Source organism: Hyperoodon ampullatus (assembly GCF_949752795.1).
Source record: "Hyperoodon ampullatus genome assembly, chromosome: 3".
NCBI lineage: Eukaryota > Metazoa > Chordata > Mammalia > Artiodactyla > Ziphiidae > Hyperoodon > Hyperoodon ampullatus.
Window position 1 is genome coordinate 70314051 of NC_136916.1, and position 20104 is coordinate 70334154.

Genomic DNA, 20104 nt, shown 5'->3' on the forward strand with positions numbered 1-20104 from the left:
ATTGTATGATGACTTATTTGTCTCTTATTACAGTTTTTTTGCCTTAAAGTCAATTTCACCTAATGTAAATATTGCCATTCCTGCTCTGTTTTGTTGTCATTTGCATGAAATACCTTTTTCCTTCTCACTTTCAGCCTATATATGTACATAAATCTGAGTCTCTTGTAAATAGCATATAGTTGGGCCTTGTTATTTTAGAGGATATTCAGTCACTCTATGTCTTTTGAATCATGAGTTTAATTCATTTACATTGAAAGTAATCATTGACAGGTAAGGACTTACTATTGTCATTTTGTTAATTGTTTTCTGTCTGATTTGTAATTCCCTTGTTCCCCCGTTCTCTTGTGGTTTGATAATTCTTTTTGAAGTTATACTGTTTATTTTCTCTTCAACTTTTGTGGATCTAACATAGGTTATTTCTTTTGTGGTTTCCATGAGGCTTGCATTGAACTATCTATAGTTATAACGGTCTAATTTAAACTGATAACAACTTAACTTCAAATGCATAAAAAGCTCTACACTTTTATTTTCCCCCATATGCTCAACTTAATTTATTGATGTTGGATTTTATTTCTGTTTTTAAATTGTGAATCTATTAAAAAGTTCTTGTGGTTATAGTTATTCTTAATAGTTTTGTCTTTTCATTTTTATACTATGTAGCAGGATTAAACTAATTTATACACTATTAAAACTATTAACACTATTCTGTGCTTGTCTATATATTTACTTTTACAAGTGAGATTTTTACTTTCATACACTTTTGTGTTCCTGTTTAGTGTTTATTCATTTCAACTTGAAGAGCACCCTTAAGCTTTTCTTGTAAGGTAGTTGACAAACTCCCTCAATTTTTTATTTAACTGGGAAAGTCTTAATATCACCTCTATTTTTAAAGGACAGTCTTACCAGTTTAATATTCTTGATTGGCAAGGTTTTTTTTCCTTTCAGTATTTTGAATATACTATTTCTTTCTCTCCTGGCCTACAAGGTTCTTGCAGATAAATCCACTTATAGTCATATGTGAATTCCTTTGTGTGTGATAAGTCACTTATCTTTTGCTGATTTCATGGATATCTCTTTGCCTTTGCCAATTTAATTATAATGTGCCTTGGTGTAGACCTCTTTGGGTCCAAGCTATTTGGTGACTCTTAAGCTTCATGAATTCCATTTCTCTCTGCAAATTTGGGGATTTGTTGGCCATTTTTTTAAAAATAGAATTTTTGTCTCTTTCTCTTCTCCTTCTGGAATTCCCATAATGCAAATATTGTTCCACGTGATGGTGTTCCATACTCCTGTAGGCTTTCTTCTTTTTAAAATTCTTTTCTCTTTTTGTCTGAATAATTTTAAATGACTTGTCTTCAAGTTCACTAATTCTTTCTCCTGTTTGATCAAGTACAGTGATGAAGCTCTCTATTGAAATTTGTAGTGCAATGATTGTATTCTTTAGCTCTAGAATTTCTGTTTGATTTTTTCTTGTTTCTATTTATTAATTGAACTTCACATTTTGTCCATGTATTATTTTTCTGATTTCATTCAGTTGTTTATATGTGTTCTCTTTTAGTTCTCTGAGCTCCTTTAAAACAATTATTTTAAGTTCTTTATCAGGTTGTTGGTAGATCTCTATTTCTTTAGGGTTAGTTATTGTGGCTTTATTAGTTTCCTTTATACAAACTCATTAAAGCAACTCATTAAAGCTTGGCTTCAGAAGAAAGTCATTCACCACTCAGCTCAGCCTGGGATTATGGGAAGGCCAGTTCATGGCACTCATAGACAGGAGAGGCAAACTACCAATACTCTGATGTTGGGTGAGGACACTTGCTGGGATCTGTCATAGGGGGAGGTGTGAGTTGGGCCTTATAGTTGGACAGGGCTGCACCTGTGTTCTCTGGCTGGGTGGGCTTGGTGGGAGACTCCTTGTTCTAGCAATGCTGGTAGCAAGGGCCCTGGTTGGACAAGGCAATGTTGCTGTTAGGAGCACAAGGCTTCTGTCAAGATCTGCAGTATAAGTTACTGTGAACCCATAAGCTTTTTCCTTGTTCGTAGCTGTCCCCAGGTGGTATACCAATGCCAGTTCCCTCAGTGTTCCATGTGAGCTGTGAGAGAAGTGAGCCTCTCAGACAATGCCTTGAAACCCTGGGGAAGTTGGATGTATGTCTTAGTTTCTCTTTCCCCAACTGGAGAAATTATGGGCCAAAGAGACCCTTCTCAGTGTGTTGTTGTTCCAGCTCAGGGAAGGGGTGACATGTATAAACTGAAATGTTTATTCTAACCCTTTTTGTTGTAGTTTTCTTGTTTTTTCATGCTCCACTGGTGTACTATATATAGCCTTACCCCTGTGGTACACTCAGGACAGCATTTTCATCTGTGTATAGTTGCTAAATTGTTTTTCTGTGAGGGAACTAGGGACAGGGATGCCTATTTACCATCTTGCCAATGTTACCTTAGACTAGTCTTTAGTCTTAAAATGAATATCTATGCTGATAATAAATATCTTTATGGTCTGTTAGGCCACCAGCCAACTTTGGAAGAATGGAGGTTTTCAAACATTGATAGAAACTAAAATATTACATGGGAAATGAATCACCAATGTATTAGAGTCATTGAAAATTCTCTAACAGAATTATATTATTGATTGTAAAATTCATACTCTGGAAAAAGAATTATCTAAAAAAGGAATTTTCAGACCAAGTTGTGAAAAGAGCTACTGAGTTTTGGACTGGAAAAATTAAATGCCCATTATTTCTACCCAGAAACTCCTATTTATAATTTCAGAAGTATCTAACTCTATAAGAATTATAAAATTATAAATCAAGGGTAAATAAAAATAACACCATAGGAAAATGGGAATTACATGATGGGAATTTTTCTTTACAGTATTTCCATTGTATGCTTGGGTGGCTTTTCCATGCCACTGACAGAATCATTCAAACAGAAGGAATATACTGAATATTTTGGAATATTGCAACACATAATTCAGTAAATAATACAAAGATGTGTTGTTAGAAAAAAATTATTTACAGGTAACACCTAAGATAAGTCAAGGAAGCCATCTAAAGCCAATGTTACCTGGAATATGGTGGCAAATGGACTTGATCAAGATTAGATCCTTAGAAGGTATCAAATATTTTTAGTAATGTTGAATATGATGTTTAGATGGCCAGACATGTTTCCATAGGCTAAAACTGATGCTCGAGCAGTGAAAAACACCTTTCTAAAGTATATCATCTCAACTTTTGGAATTCCTAAATATCTAGAATCCAATAGAGAAAGTAATTTTATATTTTATAATTTAGGAGCTTTGTAACATCCTACAAGTACTCAAAATTTGCCTACCTTTTATCATTTCTGGACAAGTGGAATTAATGAACCATATCCTAAAATTTATTTGGCTAAATTACATCAAACCACTCACTTATGGTGGCCCAAACCCTTACCATTGGTTTCATTAAAATTAGGTTAACTCCTTCTAGTAAGCAAATTTCAATTAGAATATATTTGAATTTAGGGTTTAAGCCTAACCCATTATCTGATGCAATAAAAAGTAGTCATGATCAAATATAATACTTAAAGAGTTTGCAGGTTTCCCTGGACTTATTTTGCCAGATGCTGGAAAAATTTCCCTGAGGAGGTATGTCATCAATATTGAACAGGAGACCTGGTATATATCAAATTGTTCCCATATCAGACTGATGGTCATCACACCAGACCGAATCCTACCAGGTTTGTTAATAATTTACATCAAGGTTTGTTGATAATTCACATCAAGGTGAAGAAGAAACCGAAGTAGATGCATGCTTCTCTTGTGAGACCAACACCTATGATTGAGTGGGCCACAATTTCCATTAAGAACCTTAAGGTTAAATCCTCTAGATAGCAATTTAAAATAATATGCAGGCTGAAGAAAAAGTTTGTCTAGTGGACAGACAGTAGGAGACATAGATTGTTGTGTTACATCTTAATTACCTTGACCATTATAATTTTGATACTTATTCTATTTTATATCAGTTGAACATGAAGCTTATAGTATTAGACCTTCTTCCTTTAAAAGTGAGTATATTAACCTCAGGGAATTTTGAATTGATTACAAATGTTCTGAATATGGAGTGAGGACTCAAGAAACACATATTTTGTCATAATACTTCAGATCCTTCAATTGGATAGCTTAAATTTAAAAGAATGAAACCCACAGACTATCTATTGATCTATTTACCCAAATAAAACAATCTTAAATATCACCCTTTGTGTTATTGAATATACTAATGGGAAGAAATTTTTAACCAGTCAAACTAAATACAAGTATATTCAAATTAAAAGTCCCTGAACAATAACACAAAACTCCAACTGCTCTCTACATTATATAACCATTGGAGCCCAGTTTGACAAAGCTGAAATGAATGTACAATGAGGAAGACATATACCACCCCAAATTATATAGCATAGTTCCTTTAAAAGTCCCAAAATATAGTGTCCCATTAAAAATAAGCTTATCTTATTTAGAACTCAGCAATCTCCAGTCTCCATACTTAAGGTTTCTAGGGTCATTAAATGGACTATTGTTTTTAATATTACTACTTCTAATTTGAGTCATTTCAACTCAATTCTACTTGTATGCAATAGGCTTTATGACTATGAAAAGTTTTTACATGAATATTATAATGTGTCATGATCAAACTAAAAGAGATTTACTAAATACCATATTTATAGGTAAATAGAAGCTGGGACAACAATTGCAAACTCTATTGATATAGAAATATGGACAAACATACTTAGTGCCTTGGGACAATTGCAGAAAGATGTAATTCAGATGCAAACAGGGTGGAATCAAAACCTAATACTGAATACAACTATAGAGAAAATTGAAAATGGAATTGAGAAAAAATTTGGAATTGGACACCCGGGAATGAAACCCTGCTGCAAAAAACATGTACCTAAATATTTTTCACAAGCCTTCACTCATATAACTGAACAATTAGTTATTCAACAATTGCAATATACACTTACTAGTACTGAAATACAAGATTGCACATACTTAGAACAACAGTTAGATTTGGGCGTGTTATTATATATGGAGATATTAAGTAATGTTGTAAAAAGATTAATTATAGAAGAGCTGAAACTTGGCAATTGCAGACTGAAACTTCTGAAAACAAAACTACTAAAACTAACTTCACTAAAAAACATAAGTTTTCTCCTATACATATGCGAAACTAATATGTTAGATGGGTGCCAGTCCTTCAAGGAGATATATTTGAATTGAGACAATGGAACCTTAAGAAAAACACATGTGTCTAAATAAATCAATCTATGTGCTTATAAGTAAAGAAAAATTGTTCACCTATTAAGCTTTGTTTAATGATTTATAATTCCTAATAGTGTTGCACCTTTGGGTTCTATCCTTCACTCTTTTTCTCTCTTTACATATTACAGTAAGATATACTGCTAAGAGTTACACCTTCTCATTAAGTGACAAATGACAGCCTTACTCATAAATTCATTCCAAATAGACCACTGGACTAGAGAAGTTTCACCCTATAACACTTAGACTTATTCATTTAGTCAGCCTGAATATTGATATGGGGTTCTTATGGGGTTCTCAAAAAAGTTCTTATTGATTGACTGATCTACTTGATGTAATCTTATGACAAAATCTTTGCTTATTATTTGAATTTTATATGATTAACAGTTAAGAAAAATTTTGTTAACTGGCATATAGATCAATGTTCAATACTCATCTAGGTCTCTATAATGACTAGACCAATATTTATATAATATTGAATGGGGTCCTAATAGTGTCTTGCTGCTTTAGGGCCATTGAATAACTTTTAATAAACGAAAATTCTGCCAACATAGATTAAAATGTGAAATTCAATAATTTTCTGTTTCTATTAACCCTAAGTTGATTATATTAATGAGAAAACCCATATATAAATTTCAGTGCCTGAATATCTTGTTAATGCATTATTTTCAGTATAATGATGTATGTGCTATGAATGATGGAGGCTGCCTGGAACTGAATACTGTTTCCAGTAACCTGATACTTGATTTGTAAACTCCAAGTTTCAAGTGGATTCAGGTGTGTCATTTTAGGAGAATTCATATGCAATAGACAATGCCATATGTTACCAGTATGGCATCTTTTGATATATAGATAAAGGATGATAATTGGGATGCTCTTGTGTTTTCCTGACACGTGCTGAGTGGTTCTCCAAAGAAACCTGTATTCTGTGTCATTCTTGTGTAGGGTTGTCAATAACCTACAACCTCTATACTAGGTCATTTTCTGAGTATTTATCATATTGCTCCATTAAGGAAAAACTTTCAAGAGCCATGTTCCATGAAAGACTTAGTTCTGTATTTTGATATTTGTCCTACTCCTGTACACTTAAATAATGAGTACAGAGGAAGAGCATGCTTTGACCTGCAGCCTTGGAGAATTAATGTAAGTCAGGTACCTACCACTGAATATGTCAATATGTCAGTCCAAATTGGTACCATAATTGGCTGGTACATATATTCGGGTCCAAGTGTATATATGTGTGTGGAAAGCCAGGGCTTCGGTAAATGATGAGAACTTACAGTCTTGAAGTGAGATGATGACCTGGAAATCATGATCAATAGAATTAAAATGAAGGTAAACCTAGGTGACAATACAAGGAAATATATATGGAATCATTATTTCCTTTATAGACATTTTGTTTGGGGCTTGAGACAATGAAACCTTAAAAGAAACTTATGTAAACCAATCCTATCTATCTGCTAAAAAGTAAAAAGAAATACTCATCCTATAAACTTTGTTTCAGAGATTTATAATTTTTAATAGTAAGGTACATTCAGGGATTAGTCCACTGATTTTTTCTCAATGTGTCTTTGAGTAAGACATTCAACTAAGGAATGCAACACTGCATTGATGATAGGTGTCTAGATTCCTTTAGTCATAGTTACATTCTAAATAGAAAATAGATGCACTCCTAAGCATAATAGATTTAAGCAGAAGGTAAACTGAATAGGAATATGGAATTTCCTTTTGAAACAGTGATTGACTTACTTGATGTAAATTAAAAGTTTCATTTGAACATGAAAATAATAATACTGAAGTTGAGAAATTTTGATTCACTGGTCTCCAGTACAATGTTTAATCTAATTCAACAAACAAGATGAGAACAATATTTTTATAATTTTACAGGATTCTAAAAGTAGCTTTGTGCTACTTTGAAGTACTAAAGAATCTCCCATAGCTGAAGGAAAATGCCATTAAAGTGATTTGAGATACAGTAGTTGGACTGTTAAAGAAGTAAAATTTTAAGCTTAAAATTTAGTACATACACTAAGAAACATCAAAATTACAGATCTTAATATGGACCGACTGTATACAATATAATAAACAATTTGCTATAAATCAGCAGTCCCCAGACTTCTTGACACTAGGGACCAGTTTCGTGGAAGACAATTTTTCCACAGACCGTGGGGGAGGGTTGGGATGGTTTGGGGATGATTCAAGCTCATTACATTTATTGTGCACTTTATTTCTATTATTATTACATTGTAATATATAATGAAATAGTTATACAACTCACCATAAAGCAGAATCAGTGGGAACCCTGAGCTTGTTTTCCTGCAACTAGGTGGGCCCAGCTGTGAGTGATGGGAGACGGTGACACACAAAGTGTGTTGTTTATGTCCAGTCTACTCCATAATCTCGTTTTGGTTGCTGTCACTGCAGATAACCCTGCTTCACAAAGACAGGATTTTGGAAACGGAAGCAGGCTTTTCAGTGCTTTTGTGGCAATGTCACGATACTACATCTTGACTTTAATCCAGAACATATGGAGATTTGAAGTTGTCTCAAACATACTTTTCAGGCCACTGTAATTTGCGATCTCAAGCAGTTGATCCTCTTCTAGCACGGACAAAGTCAATTCACCTGGTTTATTCACAAATGAGTCACAGATCCATTCCTTCCCAGTTCAGGGGTATTTTGTGGTTGAGAAGTAATGCTCAAACTCTTTTGAAAGCTGAGATAGGTGATCATGCACCAGCTGGGAGGAAGAAGGCCCTGGCTCAGTCTCTTTCAAAATCTCTGCTAATGTTTGAAACTTGTCAAAAAGCCATGTTCAGTTGTCGCCCCCATAACTCCAGTTTGGTTTTGAATGCAGCCACTTTATCTGCTGACTTGAACACAGTTGTCATTCTCCCCTGAAGTGACAGATTGAGTTCATTGAGCAGGTTGAATATGTCACACAAGTAAGCAAGTTTTGTGACCCATTCTGTGTCACTGAAGTGGGCTGCCAGTGGTGACTGTTTTTCTAAAAGAAATCCCTGGAGTGGCTCTCATAGCTCAGAAATTCAGGCCAATGATCTACCTTTAGAAAGCCATGTCACTTCTGTGTATAGGAGAAGATATATGTGCTCTGCATCCATCTCCTCCCAGAGCTGCACGAACAGACATGAGTTAAGGGCATGTACTTTAATATGGTTGATAATTGTAATCACATCCTGCAAAATGCTAATAAGTTCAGGTGACATTTTTCAGCTAGCCAGCATTTCTCTATGGATGACTCAGTGTGTAGACTCACATTCAGAAGTGACCTCTTTGACCCGAGCAGTGAAACCACAAAACCATCCAGTCATGGCAGCCACTCCATCCATGCATATACCGACACAAAATGACCAATTCAGTTTTCCTGATATGTAATCATTCAAAGACTTGAATAGTTCTGCAGCTGTGGTGTTGGTTGGCAACAAAAGTGCACATAACATATCCTCATGCACATCCTCCTGGAAAATATATTGCACAAAAACAAACATTGTTGCCTTGTTGTCAACATTGGTAGACTCCTCAACCTGGATTGCGTACCACGGTGACTCATTAATCCTCTCTAACAATTGTGCCTCAATATCCTCTGCTATTTCATCAATTTGTTTATTTATGATGCTAGCTGAAAAAGGAACATGTGCCACCTTTTGAACTGCAGCCTCTCCTAAAAGTTCAAAACAAATGTCCTTAGCAGCAGGCAAGATCAACTCTTCACCAATAGCAAAGGGCTTCTTAGCTTTAGCAATGCCGTTAGCCACTAAGAATGATGCTCTCAGTGCAGACACATTTGATGAAGTTGTGGCCTTCAATAATTACTTCTGTTCTTCGTGTCCATGTTTTGTTCTTTTGAAAAACTCCAAAGGCTTGTCTTTTAATGCAGGGTGATTAGTCTCCATGTGGTGAAGCAGTTTTGAGGTTTCAAGGCTTTGTTGGATAGTCAGTTGCCGTATATAATACAAAGCAGGCTTGGAGAATGTGAATCACCTGTTGCAATGAACCCATAATTTAAGTAGGACTCTTGGTATTTTCTTTTAAATGCAGCTTTTTTTATTTGGCAGTCTTGGAGTCTTCTGCTGTCTCATCATTGGGTCTTTCCCGATTTTCAAAGAAGCTCTCCAGCAAAGTTTGTTTTTTATTCATTTTGGCTAGGGTTAGCTTGTGGGCTTACCAAAACTGTGACTGAGAAAAGTGCGCAGTATGGGAAAGAGTTGTGGGTGGAGGTAGTAAATAAAATAATGGGCAGACCACACACAGACTAAAATGATTGTTGGATTCTGACTTAAAGCCTGCCACCAGATGCAGCTGTACAATTGAAGTGCATCAACTCACTTGCCACTATAAATCTGCCACCAGATGCAGCTTAATTGTCACTTGCCACTTACAGATAGGGTTTTGATATGAGTCTGCAATTGATTTATTATGGTCTCTGTGTAATCAAACCTCTCTGCTAATGATAATCTGTATTTTCAACCACATCCCAGCGCTAGCATCACCACCTCAGCTCCACCTCAGATCATCAGGCATCAGATTCTCATAAGGAGCATGCAACCTAGATCCATGGCATGTGCAGTTCACAGTAGGGCTTGCACGCCTATGAGAATCTAATGCTATCGCTGATCTGAAAGGAGGAGGAGCTCAAGAGGTAATGTGAGCAATGGGGAGTGGCTGTAAATAGAGATGAAGCTTAGCTCGCTCACCGGCCACTCACCTCCTGCTGTGTGGACTGGTTCTTAACAGGCCAAGGACAAGTACAAGCCTGTGGCCTGGGGGTTGGGGACCCTGGATATAAATGATGCCAGAAGATTCTCATTTACAATTGACTATGCTAGTGTCACTGAATGAGAAGTATTTTTTCTCAATGAGTGACCAACTAACTTTAAAGAATTATCAAGGGCAAATCCAATATTTTTTATGAGATATTTACTGAGCTGTGGTTGCCAGGTGATGGTGTGATTTTTTTTAACTAAATATATAAGAGGGTATATTTACATTGATTATGAAATTCATTTCTTCTGTACCTGTAAAGTGGGTAAGATATTGAAGAAAACACACAATATAACAATGGCTTATTAACCATGCTCAAAAAGGCTAAAATTCATATCCAAGCATCACTAAAAAATCAAAATGACAACTGTACTGTTATTTTATTTGTAATCCAAAGACTCATGTGGCTTCAAAAATAGAACTTGAGGAAGTTCTTATGCAAAGAGAAAAATACAGAGATAACAATATAGATCAGTGTTTAATAGAATAAAATTGATCAGTGAAATGACCTCATGTTTCCTAAACACTAAAGGTGGATAAAAGGAAAACTAATTCACAAACATTCTAATTCTACAGGAAAAAATGAAAGTTAAACAAAACTATAATAACATTCAAAAAATATATAATGATAATTTAAAAACAGAAATATTTAGGATGTTTAAATGAACATATACAATTACATCAATCCTAAAATTGATAAAGTAAAAAAGGAAAGAACAAAAATATTGTATATAATAAAAAATAACACTAAAAATATTTCTGCTAAATGTCAAAAAATATTATGGAAATAATATTCAGCATAATGTATTAATTTTAAAATATTTTGTGGTAAACATGTTGAAGAAAAGGAAAATGATACATGAAAAGAGAAAAGATTAGAAAATAAAAATTATATTATCGTCAAGAGAGATGATGGCTTAAAAATCATGCTCAACAGGATTGTGCTGAAGCACAAGGGAATTGGCCGTCCAGGGGCAGAAGGATGGAATCTTCCTGTCCCTTCCAGAGCCCTTGGATGTGGGTGTGGAGGCACCCTATCCTTCTAGGAAAGCATGTGAGACTCTACTTTGTCTAGGGGCTTCCACGTGGACAAGGCCTGGTCCTGTCTTTGGCTTTCTTTCCTGATCCCTAGTTCCACAACCCACCCGGAGGCCATAGGCGGGGCCTTCTTAGCCCTTTCTCTCCAAATTGTGCCTTTCAGTCAGACGTTCTGGCAAGGGTCTCATCATGGCCTGAATGATTCGAGATGAGTGGCACTCTTTGGTCCTTGACACAGGCCCCAAAGGACATTGGATTATGTGGGATGCCCAACTAAAAGCAGTCAAGAGAGAGTAGTCCTTTCAGGAACCTCAGTCAGCCCAAAGTGGGATTTCTGCTGTGGCACCACAACTAAGGGCTAGGATCTTAGGAAATGAAAAACCTTTCATTAGACCTGAATTCTAATCAGATTACACATGGAAGAAATGTTTCCTTGCCTGGGCCCCTGAGGAGCACACCTCAAAGCAGAGTACTCTGATCAACTGAGGGGACAGTCATTTGTGGTGTGTATTTTGTGGTCTCCAAAGAACCATCAGTAGAGAAGAATCATGCCCCAGGACAGGAGATGGTTAGAGGCAGGCAAGAAGCCATCCAGGTCTTGGCATGTAGACGCTGCTGGCTATTGAGAGAGCTGAAGGGCGGCCCCTGGGTTTAATGGGACTTGGGCAGGTAACTTTCAGGGATGGTGGGGTCTCAGTGAGGTTCATTTTTCCTGATATGCCCTCTGATGGATTTTGCTTCAACAACTAGCAGCCATTGCACCTCCTGTGGAGTTCTTCCACTAGGGGAGACACTGCCTTCAAAGAGAGCACCCTCAAGAGGAGAAACCCCTTTTGAGTGTGCCTACCTAGTAAGGTTGTTGAGAGCCCTTCTGAGCCCTGATATCATCTCCATTGTGAGGCCCTGTTGCCCGAAGTGGAGGGGGACCCAATGATGTGGGCCGAGGAGGGAGTAGTTGCACTGCTGTCCTTTGGGGGCCTTTGAAGGTCCATAAAATGGGCTGCTGCACCAAAAGATGATGGTTTTTATTCCTGGCCTGAACGTTCCCATGCAGGGCTTTGCCAGGTTGACTGGTGCTCAGCCCATGGACCCATCTCCAGATAACTGCTTCTTCAAGCATCCATTCCATGGGAATTCATGGCCTCATTTTCTGTGTTTTGGCAAGCAAGTGGCCAAGCCGAATGTCCCATTGACCGCCCCATGCTTGCAAGGACCAGAATCGAGCCCAAAGGAATATCTCTGTTCCCCAGCACACGTCCAGAGAGTTTTGGTGGCCAAGAAGCCATGGCAGCAGGCCTTCTGATGGGAGGTGAGCAACTGATGCTCTGCCTTCTCTCAGCAGCCTTTTAGATATTCGCCATTTCTTCATTCCTTGACACATTATTTATGTACGCATTCATACACAGATCCACACGTCCACTGGTTCATTTATGTTTGTTAGTATATATAGAGGGAGGGAGGGAGAAAAATAAGGAGCTAGGGAGGTAGGGACCTAGAAAGGTAGGTAGGTGGGTTGGTAAGTAGGTTGGTAGATAGGTAGGTAGGTAGGTGTTAGGTATGCATTCCAGATAGGTACTTATGTCAATGCATATAGGTACATTTGGTCACTCTTTGTGTCTATGCATGTATCCCTGTTGGTATGTCTTGTAGTACCATCTGATGCATGAAGATGTACATGCAACTACACCCAATGCCTAACGCTATGGACTAGGAGTTGACACAAATGTCCTACTCCTCTCTAGGCAAACAATGTCCCCAGGGGAAGGAAGATCTGAGTTTGGACTGCTGCCTATGGTGAAATCAATGTCAGCCTTGGTCCAACACCTGGAAGAGATAGAAACTCACGTCTTTTTGAGCATCCTCATTTCCAGAAAGCATCTGAGGTAAGACTACTCAAGTGCCAGGGCACAGAGGTGTGGGGATTGCCTCGTTCGGGTCAATGATGAGAACTCATAAGGTCCTGAAGAGACATTATGACCTAACAATCATGCTCAATAGGATTATGCTGAGGCCCAGTGGAGGTGGCCATCCAGGGGCAGGAGTTTGTGAATCCTCCTGTCCCTTCCAGAGCCGTGAGGTGTGGGTGTGGAGGCCGCTATCCCTCAAGGAGGCCCTTGAGACTCTACTACGTCGAGGGGCTTCCACGTGGTGAAGATATGGTCTTATCTTTGGCTTTATTTCCTGATGCCTGGTTCCACAGCCCAACCAAAGGCTGTAGGCGGGGCCTTTCCTTAGCTCTTTCTCTTCAAATTATGTCTTTCAGTCAGATGTTCTGGCAAGTGTCTCACCATGGTCTGAATGATTCGAGGAGAGTGGCTCTCTTTGATTTTTGACAGAGGCCTCAGTGGACGTTGGACAGTTGGGGAGGCCCGGACAGTTGGGGAGGCCCATCTCAAAGCTGTCAAGAGGGGGGAAATCCTTTCAGGAACCTCAGTCTTTGCAAAGGGAGGATTTCTGCTGTGGCACCACATCTAAGGACTAGCTTCTCAGCGACTTAAAAGCCTTTCATTAGAACTGAGTTCTAGTTAGGTTGTACATGGAGGCAATGTTTCCTTCCCTGAGCCCCTGGGGAACATCCACACAGGTCTGTGCATACCTGAAGGCAGAGCATGCTGATCTGCTGAGGGGAGAGTCACCTGTGGTGTGTGCTTTGCAGTCTCCAAGGAACCATCCGTAGGGAAGACTCATGCCCCAGGACAGGAGAAGTTGAGAGAAGTTGAGGCAAGAACCCATCAAAGCAGGCAAGAACCCATCAACCAGGTTTTGGCAGGTAGCCAAACCAGCCAGGTAGCTGCTGGCTATTGAGAGAGCTGGAGGATGACCCCTAAGCTTAAATGGAGCTTGGCCAGGTCACTTTCAGGGACCGTGGTGTCTTGGTGAGGTCAATTGTTCCTGATGGACCATCTGATGGATTTTCCTTCACCCATTCAGGTCCAGTGATTCTCCTGTTGAGTTCTCCCTCTGTGGGAGCCACTGCCTTTTAAGAAAGTACCCTCAAGAGGAAAAACCCCTTCTGAATGTGCCTTCCTAGTAAAGTGTTGAGAGCCCTTCCAAGCCCTGGTATCATATACATCATGAGGCCCTGTTGCCCGAAGTAGAGGGGTGAACCCGTGATGTGGGCCGACGAGGGAGTAGTTGCATTGCTGTTATTTGGTTGTCTTCGGCGGATCACAAGAGGGGACACTAAACCAAAAGAGGATGGCCTTGTATCTATCCTTAACGTTCCAATGCAGTGCTTTGTCAGGTTTACTGGTGCTGAGTCCGTGGGCCTGTCTCGAGATATCTGCTTCTCTGAGCATACATTTTGTGGGACTTCATGGCCTCATTTTCTGTGTGTTAGTGGGAAGGTGGCCAAGCCCAATTTCCCATAGGCCATCCCATGCATGAACAGACCAGTATCGAGCCCAGAGGAAGATGTCCATTCTCCAAGAAACGTCCGTAGAGTTTAGCTGACCAAGGAGTCCTCGACCCAGGCCTTCTGATGGGAGAGCCAAAGATGCTCTGCTTTCACCTGTGAGTCTTCAGGCATTCATCAATTCTTCCTTACCGGGAACATTAGTTTAGTATCTACTCATGCACTGATCCAATTGTCCACTGGTTCCTTTATGTTTCTAAGTCTGGATGGAGGGAAGGAGAGAGAAAAGTAGATAGGGAAGTAGGGTCTAGAAAGGTAGGTAGGTGGATAGGGACGTAGGTCGGTAAATAGTTGTTAGGTATGCGTGTCAGATAGATGTTTATGTTAATGTGTACAGGTATATTTGGTCACATTTTTTGTTCATGGAAGTGTTCCTGGATGTACAAGACATGTGTTGATATGTCTTGTATCATCATTCGATGCATGAAGGTGTACACGCATGACCCCCAATGCCTAAGGGTTGGATTAGGAGGTGACACAGCTGTCCTACTCCTCTCTAGCCAGATAACATCCCCAGGGGAAGAAAGATCTGAGTTAGGCCTGCTGCATATGGAGCAAAGGTTGTCTGCCTTAGTCCAGCACCTGGAAGAGACAGAAACTCCCATCATTTGGGTCATCATAATTTTCAGAAAGCTTCTGAGGTAAGCCTACTCAGGTGAGGGGGCACGAATGCGTGGGGAGTGCCTCAGTTGGGTCAATGATGTGAACTCATATGGTTGTTAAGAGAAATGATGGCCTAAAAATCATGTTCAATAAGATTACACTGAGGCCCAATGGAGGTGGCCATCCAGAGGCAGGAGGTTGGGGATTCTCCTGTCTCTTCCAGAGACCAGGGGTGTGGGTTTGGAGGCCCCCTACCCCTCGAGGAAAGCCCCTGAGACTCTACCAAGTCTAGGGGCTTCCACGTGGCAAAGACGTAGTCCTGTCTTCACCATGCTTTCCTGATCCCTGGTTCTGATGCCCACCTGGAAGCCATAGGCGGGACCTTTCCTTAGCTCTTTCTCTTCCTATTGTGTCTTTCAGTTAGATGTTCTGGCAAGGGCCTCACCAAGGCCTGAATGATTCGAGGTGAGTGGCTTTCATTTTTAAACAGTGGCTCTAGTGGACCTTGGACAATGGGGATGGGCCATCTCAAAGCCTTCAAGAGGGAGAAGTCCTTTCAGGAACCTCAGTCCTCACAAAGGGGGGGAACACTGCTGCCCCACCACATCTAAGGACTAGCTTCTCAGGCACTTAAAAGCCTTTCATTAGACCTGTGTTCTAGTCAGGCTGCACATGGAGGCAAACTTTCCTTTCCTGGGCCCCGGTGGAACATCCACACAGGTCTGTGTGCACATCAAGGCAGAGGATGCTGATCTACTGAGGAGACAGTCACTTTTGGTGTTTGCTTTGTAGTCTCAAAAGGACCAGCGGTAGGGAAGATCCAAGCCCCAGGAAAGGAGAAATTGAGAGGCAAGCAAGAAACTGTCCACAGGGTTTTGGCAAGTACATGCTGCTGGCTACTGAGAGAGCTGGAGGACAGCCCCTGAGCTTAAATGGAGCTTGGCCAGGTCACTTTCAGGGATGGTGGTGTCTTGGTGAGGCCAATTACACCTGATGGTACCTCTGATCGATTTTCCTTCGCCCAATCAGGTCCAGTGATTCTCATGGGGAGGTCTTCCTCTCTAGGAGCCACTGCCTTCAAAGACAGCACCCTCAAGAGGAAATAACCCTTCTGAGGGGGCACTCCTAGTAAGGCCATTGAGAGCCCTTCTGAGCCCCGGGATCATCTCGATCGTGAGGCCCTGTTGCCAGAAGTAGAGTGGTGGCCACATGATGTGGGCTGAGGAGGGAGTAGGTGTACTGCTTTTGTTTGGGTGCATTCAGTGGGCCACTAGAGGGGATGCTGCACCAATAGACGATGGCTATTGTCCCCGGTCTGAACATTCCCATTCAGGGCGTTGCCAGGTTGACTGGTGCTAAGCCCATGGGCCCGTCTCCAGATATCTGCTTCTTCCAGCATCCATTCCATGGAATTCATGGCCACGTTTCCTTTGTGTTGGTGGGCAAGTGGCTAAGTCCAATGTCCCATCGGCCACCCCATGCTTGCACAGACCACCCTCAAGCCTGGAGGAACATGTCCATTCTGCAAGACACGTCTGTAGAGTTTTGCTGGCCAAGAAGCCCTCACCCCAGGACTTCTGATGAAAGGAGAGGCAGTGATGCTCTGCCTTCACCTGGGAGTCTTCAGGCATTCATCTATTCTTCCTTCCCGGAAACATTAGTTTAGTACCTATTCATGCACAGATCCAATTGTCCACTGGTTCCTTTACGTTTCTAAGTCTGGATGGAAGGAAGGAGAGAGAAAAGTAAGGATAGTAAAGTAGGGAGCTAGAAAGGTAGGGAGGTGGGTCAGGAGGTAGTAGGTTGATAATTGTTAGGTATGCGTGTCAGGTAGATTTGTACAGGTACATTTGGTCACATTTTGTGGTCGTGGAAGTGTTCCTGGATGTACAAGACATGTGTTGATATGTCTCGTAGCATCATTCGATGCATATAGGGGTACACGCATTACCCCCCAATGCCTAACGGTATGGACTACGAGTTGACACAACTGTCCTACTCCTCTCTAGCCAGATAACATCCCCAGGGAAGGGCGATCTGAGTTTGAGCTGCTGCCTATGAAGCAAGCGATGTCAGACTTGTTCCAGCACCTGAAAGAGACAGAAAGTCACGTCCTTTTGGGCATCCACATCTCCAGAGAGCATATGAGGTAAGCCTACTCAGGTGTCATGACACCGATGCGTAGTGAGTGCCTCAGCTGGGTCAATGACGAGAACTCTTATGGTCATGAAGACAGATGAGGACCAAAAATGCTCGATAAGATTACGCTGAGGCCCAAAGGAGGTGGCCATCCAGGGGCCAGAGTTTGGGGGAATATCCTATCTCCTCCAGAGCCCAGGGGTGTGGGTGTGGAGGCCCCCTATCCCTCGAGGAATGCCCTTGAGACTCTACCGTGTCTAGGGGCTTCCAAGTGGCAATGATGTTGTCCTATATTCACCTTGCTTTCTTAATCCCTGTTTCCAATGCCCGCCTGGAGGCCATAGGCGGGGCCTTTCCTTAGCTCTTTCCCTGAAAATTGTGACTTTCATTCAGACAATCTGGCAAGGGTCTCCCCACTGTTTGCATGACTCGAGGTGAGTGGCTCTCTCTGATTTTTGGCAGAGTCCACAACGGACGTTGGACTATGGGGGAGGCCCACCTCAAAGCCGTGAAGGGGGGAGTCTTTTCAGGAACCTCAGTCCTAGGAAAGTGAGGGATTTCTGCTGCAGCACCACATCAAAGGACTAGTTTCTCGGGCACTGAAAAGCCTTTCATTAGACCCAAGTTCTAGTCAGGTTGCACCTGGAGGCAACGTTTCCTTCCCTGGGTCCCTGGGGAACATCCACACAGGTCCCTGCACACCTCAAGGAAGAGCACGCTGATCTACTGAGAACACAGTTTCTTGTGATGTGTGCTTTGCTATCTCCAAAGAACCATAGGTAGGGAAGAATCATGCCCCAGGCCAGGAGATAGTGAGAGTCATTCAAGAACCCATCCGCCAGGTCTTGGTAAGTACATGCTGTTTGCTATTGAGAAGCTGAAGGGTGGCCCCTGAGCTTTAATGGGACTTGGCCAGGTCACTTTAAGCGATGGTGGTGTCTCAGTGAGGCCAGCTGTTCTTGATGGGCCCTCTGATGGGTTTTGCCTCCCACTCTCATCCAGTGATCCTCCAGGGAGTTATTCCTCTGTGAGGCCACTGCCTTTGAAGAGAGCACCCTCCAGAGTAGAAACTCCTTCTGACTGTCCATTTCTAGTAAAGCTGTTGAGAGCTCTTAGGAGCCCTGGTATCATCTCCATTATGAGCCCCTGTTTCCCTGAAGTAGAGCCATGGCCCCATGATATGGGCTTAGGATGGAGTAATTGCACTGCTGTTGTTTGTAGGCCTTGGGCACACAATGGATGGAGACGCTGCACCAATAGACAGTAGCTCTTTTCCTGGCCTGAACATTTCTATTCAGGGCTTTGCCAGTTTCACTGGTGCTGAGCCCATTTGTCCATCTCCATATATCTGCTCCCTTGATCATCCAATTTTGGGGACTCATGCCCTCGTTTCTGAATGTTGGTGGGCAAGTGGCCAAGCCCAATGTGCTGTCAGCCACCCTGTGCTTGCACAGACCAGGATAGAACCTGGAGGAACATCTCCATTCCATAAGACACGTCCATAGATTTTGGCCGGCCAAGAAGCCCTTGCCTCAGGCCTTCTGATGGGAGGAGAGCCAATGATGCTCTGTCTTCACCTGGGAGTCTTTAGCAATTCATTAATTCTTCCTTCCCTGATACATCAGTTCTGTACCTATTCATGCACAGATCCATTGGCCAATGGTTCATTTATGTTTGTAAGTCTGGGAGGAGGGAGGAAGACAGAAAAGTAAGGAGATAGGGAGGTAGGGAGCTTGAAAGGTAGGTAGTTGGGTCGGAAGGTAGGTAGGTAGATAGGTATTAGCTGTGAGTTTCAGGTAGGTGTTTATGTTAATGCATACAGGTACATTTGGTCAGATTTTGTGTTCGTGGAAGTGTTTCTGGATGTACAAGACATATGCTGGTATGTCTCTTGGATCATTTGATGTATATAGGGGTTCATGCATGACTCCCTGATGCCTAACGGTATAGACTAGGAGTTGACACAGCTGTCCTACTCCTCTCTAGCCAGACAATGTCCCCAGGGTTAGGATGATCTGAATTTGGCCTGATGCCTATGGGCAAGCGATATCAGCCTTGGTCCAGCTCCTGGTAGAGACAGATACCCACTTCCTTTTGGGCAGCCACATTTCCAGAGAGCATCTGTGGTAACCTACTCATGTGCCAAGGAACGGATGCATAAAGAGTGTCTTGGTTGGGTCAATTATTAGGACTCATATGGTCCTGAAGAGAGATGATGACCTAAAAATCATGCTCAGTAGGATTACACTGATGCCCAAAGGAGGTGGCCATCCAGGGCCTGGAGGTTGGAGATTCTCTTGTCCCTTCCAGAGCCCTGGAGTGTGGGTTTGGAGGCCCCCTATTCCTGGAGGAAATCCCTTGGGACTCTACCTTGTCTAGGGGCTTCCACATGGTGAAGATGTGATCCTGTCTTTGGGTTTCTTTCCTGATGCTTGGTTCCTCTGCCTGCCCAGAGGCTATAGGCGGGACCTTTCCTTAGCTCTTCCTCTTCAAATTGTGTCTTTCAGTCAGACGTTCTGGCAAGGGTCTCGCCACAGCCTGAATGATTCGAGGTGAGTGGTTCTCTTTGATTTTCGACAGAGGCCCATTGGAAGTTGGACTATGGGGAAGGCCCACCTCAAAGCTGTCAAGAAGGGGGAGTCCTTTCAGAAAACTCAGTCCTTGCAAAGGAGGGGATTTCTGCTGTGGCACCACATATAAGGACCAGTTTCTCAGGCACTGAAAAGGCTTTTATTAGACTTGAGTTCTAGTCAGGTTACACCTGGGGGAAACGTTTCCTTCCCTGGGCCCCTGGGGAACATCCACACAGGTCTGTGTGCACCAGAAGGCAGAGC